Below are 8,247 nucleotides of genomic sequence, written 5' to 3'. Positions count from 1 at the left end.
GGGTTACAAATAGAACACCTGCTGTAACAACATGAACCCCCAGCTGAGCCTGACTGGTTTCCAGCCATGCATTTGTCAGTGTTCAGTGAGACCTGGGGCCTTGGCATGAGTTGGCATCTGCTCTGCCTGTGTCACAAAGCCTAGTAGAAAAGGTGCCTTTCCCAAATGCTTGTTGTCTTGAACAGCCATTCAGAGTCACAACTAAACATAAAGGCAGAAGCCAGCAGAGGCCTCACTCTGCACAGCAGCAGCTGGCCAAGCCTAATGCAAAAATCAAGCCATACTGAGCTGTGTCGGGATGCACGGAGAGTCAGGGGAATCTGGTTACCCCAGAGAGCAGCGAGCTCCTCCACCCCCTGCCCAGAGGCAATGAGCCAGCACTTTGTTATCTCAGCTCACTGTCCTCTAGGTAAGCTGCTTTCTTAGAGCTAAGTCCTAAGGTACCACAACTGCTAGATTACAAAGGAAATTGCAATTGTGGCAGCAACTGTCATCTCTTAATGGGGCAATAAAACGGTGACACCCGTAACGGTCTGTGCAGGAAAGCGCAGAGCCTGGCCCTTTGGTCCATATTCCTAGCAATGTGGGGTGGATGCTGAGCAGGATGGGGAGAAGCTGGATCCCTGTGGGATGTTCTAGAGGAGATGTGGGGTGCTGGGAGGGCAGGATCTTGTGCCCATCACGGGTCTGGGGGTGCTGCCTGAGAGGGGTGGCTGAAGCCATCTCAGTGCAATGCCCCTGCCCCATCTGGGAGGTGGGACAGCAGGACCCTCTGGTCAGTCATACCTGGTGCTGTGCAGCAACATGACTATGGCCGGCTGGCCCCAGAGCCTGGCCAGGGAGAGATCGGCCCTCAGAGCTCCCAGTGCCATGTGATGGGGGCCTGTCCTGTCTGGATAATTCAATTAGCTCCCAACCTCTCGGAACCTTGGGCTGTTCCCACCGCTAACCAGGACACCCCAGTCTCCTCAGCAACTCCCAGAGGTGCTACGCCGAGTGATGAGGATGGGTGACATTTGTCCTGTAACACAATGTGGGAGTCAGGGAAATCTGTGTGTTGAACAGCTGGAAAACGAACCACAGCTCCATGCAGAGCAGAGCCTGAGCAAGTGTTTGGGGAAGAAAATGTTTTCAGCAAAAACCCTGGGGCAGCAGGATGCTACAGCACCTGACCCCTGTGACAGAAACTTTCCCATGTCCCTTTAATTAGCCATAAGCACCACTTTGATGTCATGAAGCAGCCTGCTGGGTCCAATTGTCTCAGCCAATCAGGGCCCAGATACACTCATCTCTTACAAAGCTATAGAAATACTTGCTATTCCAAGATAGAATGTTAACTAGCAGCTGTTAGAGAATCATTTTTAATTCAGCGGGACTGGATAATTGGCACCCAGGAGAATTACAAGACATGGCCGAGGAGGTGTCTGAAGCACTAATGCTGATTTTTAAGAAACGCTGAAACACTGGGGAACTTTTTGGAGGACTGAAGGAAAGTGAATCTTGTGCCAATGTTTAAGAAGAGAAATGGGCTGCCCTGAGTAACTATAAGTCGGTTAGTCTGACTCTCATCATGTGCAGAATCAGGGAAAGGCTGATCTATGGTGCAATCAGTAAAGAATCAAGGCATGGCAGCAGAATTACAGGCCATCAGCCTGGGGTTTTGTTCAGATAACAAATATGGGTGATATAGGTAACTGTGTTGACATGATAGATTGAGACTGTGTAAGCTATTTGGGTTAGTCCCATGGGACATTCTGATTAAAAACCCACCACAGTATAAAATCATCAGTGTCCCTGATACCAAATACAGAAAGAACTGGCCGACTAATAGACCCCAGAAGGGAACTGTCAATGGGGAATCACTATTCACCAGGGGTGGATGTAACAGAGTCTTACAGGGATCAGTTCTCAGCCCTATGACATTCAATATCTTCTGCAATGACCTGAAAGAAAATATAAAATCTCTGCTGGTGCTATTAGCAGGTGAGAGCAGAATTGGTGGAGCAGAAAATAACAGTGGGGACTGGGCAGTTCTACAGATCTACCCCAGTGAAACCAGATGCTCTGGGCTGGACTCAGAACTCACTGGTGGGGTCTCTGGCCAGTGTGATGCAAGAGATCAGACTAGATGATCACAATGGTCCCTTCTGGCTTTAACATCTGTGATAACCAAGGTGTGATGGAGTGGGGACTGTCTGTGTGGGGAACGGGAAAGCAGGGGATGTCTGTAGGTGAGGGACAGGTAGTCAGGTTGTAATGTGAGCTGGCAGGGGGGAGGGGGAGCTGCTGGGCAGAGGAGAAGGAAACAAAGGGTTTTTGTAGTGGGCCGGAGGAGGAGAGGCAGGACAGTTTGGGTTTGGGCTATGGGGAGGAATTCAGGGGATCCTAGCTGGGATCCAAGCACCCTGAACCCCCAGAAGGACTCAGTGGAGGGGTCCGGACTGTGCCTGCAAGCTCTGCTGTAACCTGTGTTCCTGCTGTCCAATAAACCTTCTGTTTTACTGGCTGGATAAAAGTCACTGTGGGTCCCAGGAAGAGGGGTGCAGGGCCAGACTCCGTGACACAAGGCTCCCAGCGAGCCCCAGGCCCCTCGCAGGCCTTTGGTTCAGCGATGTTGAGCCTGTGCCCAAGTCACTGGATAACAGACCCTGAGTCTACAGCCTCTTCCCCAACACGGTCTGTAACAGGCAGTCCAGGCTCATCACTCTGTTGGCAGCACAGGGGCTGACTGGCACCATCACTGGATGGTTTGGGTTGTCGCCCCTCCCCCCCCATTCCCCACCTCCCATCGTTGTCAGCAAATACAAGTGAACAGGGGGAGAGAGACCTCGATTTACAGCACTTGGTGTGAGTCCGATTCCTGTCACAAGAGTCACTCAGGGCTTGGGGGCTCCAGGTAGGTGTATATGGTGATGACAGGTGTCTTCTGCGGTGTGCTCATGGACACAAGTGGGTGGATGGGGGGGCTGAGAGACAGCTGATGGGGCATGGATTGCTCACCCCTGGATGCCCAGGGATAGGTGTGGGTGGTTGGTGGGTGCTCACATCACAGGTGTGGGTGGGGGTGGGTCACTCAGGCAGGAATTTAACCCATTGCTGTGTCCCCTCATCATGCTCTCTCTGCAGGAATCCCGCCCCATGTGCCCTCTGGGCCCATCCATCTGCCTCAGTGTCTGCCCCAGTGCCCCCTTCCTGGTGCCAGGCTGTGACTCAGCAGCAATAACACTCGCCCTGCCAGCCACGCCAGGGCATCCCAGGGGGCAGCAGGAAGCTGAGCAGAAGCGGGGGCAGATTGTCATCTCTTATCTGTGCCATCGCATCTGGTCCCATTTCCAAATTCATCCTCCACCTTCCTTCTCCCCCTGCTGTCCCGCCCCCCTGCTGGGCTATAAACCCCCCGGGGACCCAGACCCCAGCACAGGCTGAACTCCAATACCCAGTGCTCTGGACCAGCCACCTAGACAGACAGACAGACAAACGGACAGGTGAGTCCCTGTGCCCTCCAGTCCCTTCTCTGCTCCGTGCTGGGTGCTGGGCTCTTGGTAGCAGCCAATCCCTGGGATGGGGCCTGGTGGCTGGACTTGCCCTGTGTGAGCTGCCTGGGACCTGAGACAGGGTCTAACCGGCTCTCCACCCCCTACAGCCCTGCTCCCCACCTTCCACCCAATATGGACCAGAGCTGAGTGTCCTGTCCCAGAGACCAGTGTCCAGGGCCCCATCCTCCCCTGCTGACACTGAACCAGGTGTCGCCCCCTTTGTGGAGCCTGGCACATCACTCCCTGCTGGGTGGCCCCTGGCCCTCATCCCCCTTTGGCCCTCCCCCACCCCAGGGATATTTCATAAGCCCTTCCAGCTCCCACCCCGACGGAGCATGGAGGCAGGAGGAGAGGTGGGGGAACACCTCATAGTAAATCAGGGAGGGTAGGAAGGGTGGGGAAGCACCCACAGCAGAGCATGGAGGCAGAGAGCGGTGGGAACCCTCCACAGCAGATCAGGGAGGGCAAGAGGGGTGGAGGGAATCCCCACGATAGACCAGGGAAGCAGAAGAGGTGGGGGTAACCCCCTCGGCAGAGCAGGCTGGTGTCGCAGGGAGCTGACAAACAGTCTAATCTCCAGCCAAGCTCACCCTTGCTGTGGCCATGGGGTAACACGGGGGCCCACAGCTCTGGGTGTCCCCAGCAGAACAGTCCAACCATGGGGCGGGTTTGTTTCCAGTGGGGTCCTGCAGGGATCAGTTCTCAGCCCTACACTAGTTGACATTGTTATCAGTGACCTGGAAGGAAACATAAATCCAGCACTGCTAAGTTTGCAGGGGGCACAGAGTTGGGGGGATGGTAAATAGTGACGAGGGCAGGTCAGTGGTGGGGAGCGATCTGGATCTCCTGGTAAACTGGGTGCAGCAAACAATATGGATCATCATGGCTAAACGTAAGTGCAGACACCTAGGAACGCAGAACACAGGCCAGACTTACAGGATAGGGGCCTCTGTCCTGGGAAGCAGGGTCTGTGTAAAAGATTTGGGAGCGGGGCTGGGTAACCAGCTGAACATGAGCTCCCAGCTCAACGCTGCGGCCAAAAGGGCTAATGCAAACCTGGGATTCAAAACCAGGGGAGTCTCAAGTCCGGAGCCAGCGAGTGTTATTTTACCTCTGTGTTTTGCAGTGGTCGCTGACTGGCTGTGGCACCTGTGCCAGTTCTGGTGTGCCCGGTTCAAGAAGCCTGTTGATAATTGGAGAGGGGTCAGGGAACGACCACGAGAAGCGATTAAAGGATTAAAAACCTGCCTTACAGTGCTAGACTCAGGGAGCTCAATCGTCAGCTGAGCAAGACAAGATTGAAGGGGTGAACTTGATCCAGTTATAATCCTACATGGGAAGATATTGAGCAATGGCTCCCCTCAGCCTAGCAGACGAAGGTGTAACACGGTCCCAGTCCGGGAGCTGAAGGGCTATGCCCTTCAGACTGGAAATGAGCGCAGAAAATTTACAGTGAGAGTAACTGGAACAACTTCCCCAGGGTCGTGGTGGATTCTCCATCACAGGCAATTTTAAAATCGACACTGGATGTTTTTCTAAAGCCTCTGCTCTAGGCACTATTGTGGGGCAGGTCTCTGGCCTGTGTTTTACGGGGGTCAGACCAGGTGATCCCAACGGTGCCTCCTGGCCTTGCAATCTATGCATAAAATTCACAGTAGGAGTCAGCTGGTGCTTGGAAATGAGATGAGGGAAGTTACCAGGTGTCACGAATTCACAGGGTCTGTGCTGTGCCCTCCCTTTAAATGGTCTCACTAGCCCCAGCTACAAGCAGCCAAGCCACAGACATGTGAGATCAGAGTCACTTCGGGGCAAGTCTTATACCACTGTCATTGGGCCACGGTTGGCACCTAAATAGCAGGGTAATGGGCTCCCTTGAAATGCAGCAGAGAGACAGACCCAAGGGAGCGTGGGCAGCCCAGAACAAGGCCAACCCCTCGGCCACAGGCAGCACTCGCAATCCAGTCCTCGTGGGCCTGATTGTTCACTGCTCCATACGTCACCATTTACACCAGTGCCTGGCAGGTGTAAATTGCTGCCCAGGGAGGATGGTGCATTTCACAGTCTCTTTGCACAGGTGCATATGACAACACCCAGTGCAGTGCACTGATGAGCCGAGCACAGGGCGCTTGATGAGCCGAGTGCTCCCTGGGCTTGAGGGCTGGGAATTGGGAAAGTTGCCATTTTACCCTGCACTGATGGGGGCCAGGCCCCAGCTGCTGTGAGTCCAGTGACCCCGTGGAGCTCTGGCCAGTTCACACTCACTGGGGTTCTAGCCCCGGTGATTCCAGCAGAGCTCTGAACAACGCCCACCCGCTGGGGGTCTGACCCAAAGGACTCCAATAGCCCCACAGCAGCCTGTACCCGCTGGGGACCCCCCCACTGACTTCAGGGGGACTCCAGCTGATTTACGTTCCCTGGGGCTCTGCCCGGAACTTTCCATGGGACAAGACGGACGTGAGCAGTTGGGCCGGTCAGGGCCAGGGCACGATGGCTCCCCACAGCCACACTGAACTCAGCGCTGACTGACGGGGGGTGGGGAGGGGGAAGGAAACAGCTTTTATTCCATCTGTTATCTCAGCCCTGACAAACACTTCCTCCGGCTCCCAGCCCGGCTGGTGGCTGGGTCCTGGCTCCTCTTAGCTCTGTTTGCCTGGGTGTTAAATGATTGTAGCTGCCATTGGCACAGATCTGCATGTTCAGTACTGACACCCGGTCCCCTCCCCGCACTGGTCTATAAATGCCCCGGGCCCAGCCAGTGTCCCATGCAGGCTGCACTTGGACTGGCCTTGCACCAGAGCAGCTACCCAGCGAGACACTCGGGTGAGACCCTGGCTTCCTCCAGCTTCTTCCTTCTCCTGAGCTGGGGGGCTGGCGGCAGCTGATCTGCTACAGGGGTGGGTGGCCAGGCTTGTCCTGTGTGTGTCCCCTGAGCCCTGACCCTGGGGCCATCTCTGTCTCACCCCTTCCTCCCACCCAGCACAGCCCTGCATGTGGCACCCAAATGCCCTGTGGAGCTGTGCCCAGCGCTCTGCCCGTCTGGGAGCTGTCCCAGCCTCCAGTCCTGTGTCCAGTCCCTGCTGGAGCATCGCTATGCAGGGCAGTTCTCCCATTTGACCCCTTCTGCTAATAATGATGCAACGGGGGTCCCAGCCCCCACAATGGGGTGCAGTAACTATAACCGTGCCACTCCCCCACATCCCAATCACACAGTGTTGGCTTTCTAGACACACAGTCTCCCTGGAGCTGGAGATCTGAGTGTGATTCAAACACCTGTTAGTGGGGAAAAGGCTCCGGGGGTGGGGTCAGTGGCTCCAAGTTTCTAACACTAACCCAGCTCTCTAGTCAGAGAACGATTGCAGAGGTGCTGCACCTGCAGCTGGCATTCCAGCCACGTGCGCACAGACTGGCCTCCATCCTGGTGGCACTGGGACCTATTCCAAACTCTTCCCTTCTGCTACCTGTGCCGTCCCTCCAAGTTCCATGTAGATGGCTACCGAGGGGACCTGCCAGCCCCAGCACTGGGGGAGAGAGGGGCAGCGGGAAATGGCAAATGCCCCTTCTGAGAACTGCTTTGCTCTGCAAATGGGACCCTGTTGCCTGGGACCCAGGTCCCATCTGAGTGACCACGGCCTCCCTGCTGATCCACGCTTCTCCCCACCTGCAGCCCTGCTTTGGGGAGTCCCTGGAGATGCTGCTTGCAGAGCCCAGCCACTGAGGAGCTGGGACCTGGCTCCCTGCTGGGTGTCCAGTTCTGTCCCTGGGGCCCGGCTCAGTGAGGGGTGGGAGAGGAAGGGCCCTTTGGACCCAGGCAGATGGGCTCTGAGTTTGGTGCCCCAGGACTGGGGGACAGGATCCCTCTCGGGGCCCTTCCAGCCCAGGCAGAACCTTTAGCAAACAGCCCCAGGATCTAGGCACCTCCCCCTGAAAAATTCCCCATGGGAGAAGGGGGGCTGCTCCGGGGAGCGTCTCAGGCTCTCATGGCCCCATCTCCCTTGTGTGTTTTCTCCCCAGGGGAAGCGAGAAGATGGGGCCAGTCGCCTACTTCAGCCTCTGCCTCCTCGGCTGCCTGATCTTTAGCCCCTCGCTGGCAGGTGAGTCCCTGCCCGGCCCTCGGAGCTGGAGCCCCCGGGTGCTCGTTCCCATGGTGGGAAATGGGAAGTGAATTCATTTCCCTCATTGCTCCCAGAGCCACTGCCCATCTCCTGTTGCTGGGGGTCACTGCCCGGGGGGAGCCCAGGCCCTGCAGCCCCGCCCCAGGGAGCAGGTGGCAGAATGTGGATAAAATGCCTCCATGGGTCAGCTCTTCCCCTGAGGTTTGGGTGCTGGGTGATAACTAGTCCCAGTCTGTGCTAACCCCATTGCTTCCCCAGCTTCACCCCTTGCCCCTGGGTGTCCCCTTCCTGCCCCCCTGGCAGCTTCCCTGGTCCTGCTCTTCCACATGGCCCAGAAGGAGATGGGGAGAAGCTCAGGGTGGCAGGAATTGGGCTGCAGCTGAATGAGGCAGGGGCAGGAGAGGGTCTATCAGTCACCCCACAGTCATTGGCTCCTTCCTCCCCCAGGGAGCCATGGGAAAGGAGCCAACATCCCATCCAAACCCAGAGTCCCTGCCCTGCTGGGATCCCTGCTCAGAGCTGGGTTTCATGGGGCCTGTTCTGTTGATGTGGGATCTGAGCAAACCCAGCTTGTTCCTTCAGCGCCAGGGCCTGGAGGG

At 56.4% G+C, this 8,247-nt stretch overlaps 1 long non-coding RNA gene across 1 annotated transcript; it reads left to right on the top strand.

Annotated features, from left to right (window-relative positions):
* Window positions 1-3,354: 3,354 nt before the first annotated feature.
* Window positions 3,355-8,164, top strand: LOC142046581 (uncharacterized). The gene is made up of 3 exons (XR_012655558.1): window positions 3,355-3,485; window positions 7,548-7,627; window positions 8,096-8,164. It is a non-coding gene; the product is annotated as an uncharacterized LOC142046581 (long non-coding RNA).
* Window positions 8,165-8,247: the final 83 nt, after the last annotated feature.

Source organism: Chelonoidis abingdonii, chromosome 1 (genome assembly GCF_003597395.2).
Source record: "Chelonoidis abingdonii isolate Lonesome George chromosome 1, CheloAbing_2.0, whole genome shotgun sequence".
Classification (NCBI taxonomy): Eukaryota; Metazoa; Chordata; order Testudines; family Testudinidae; genus Chelonoidis; species Chelonoidis abingdonii.
Note: the sequence above shows the minus strand (reverse complement) of the source record. Positions and strands in the feature narration are given on the sequence as shown.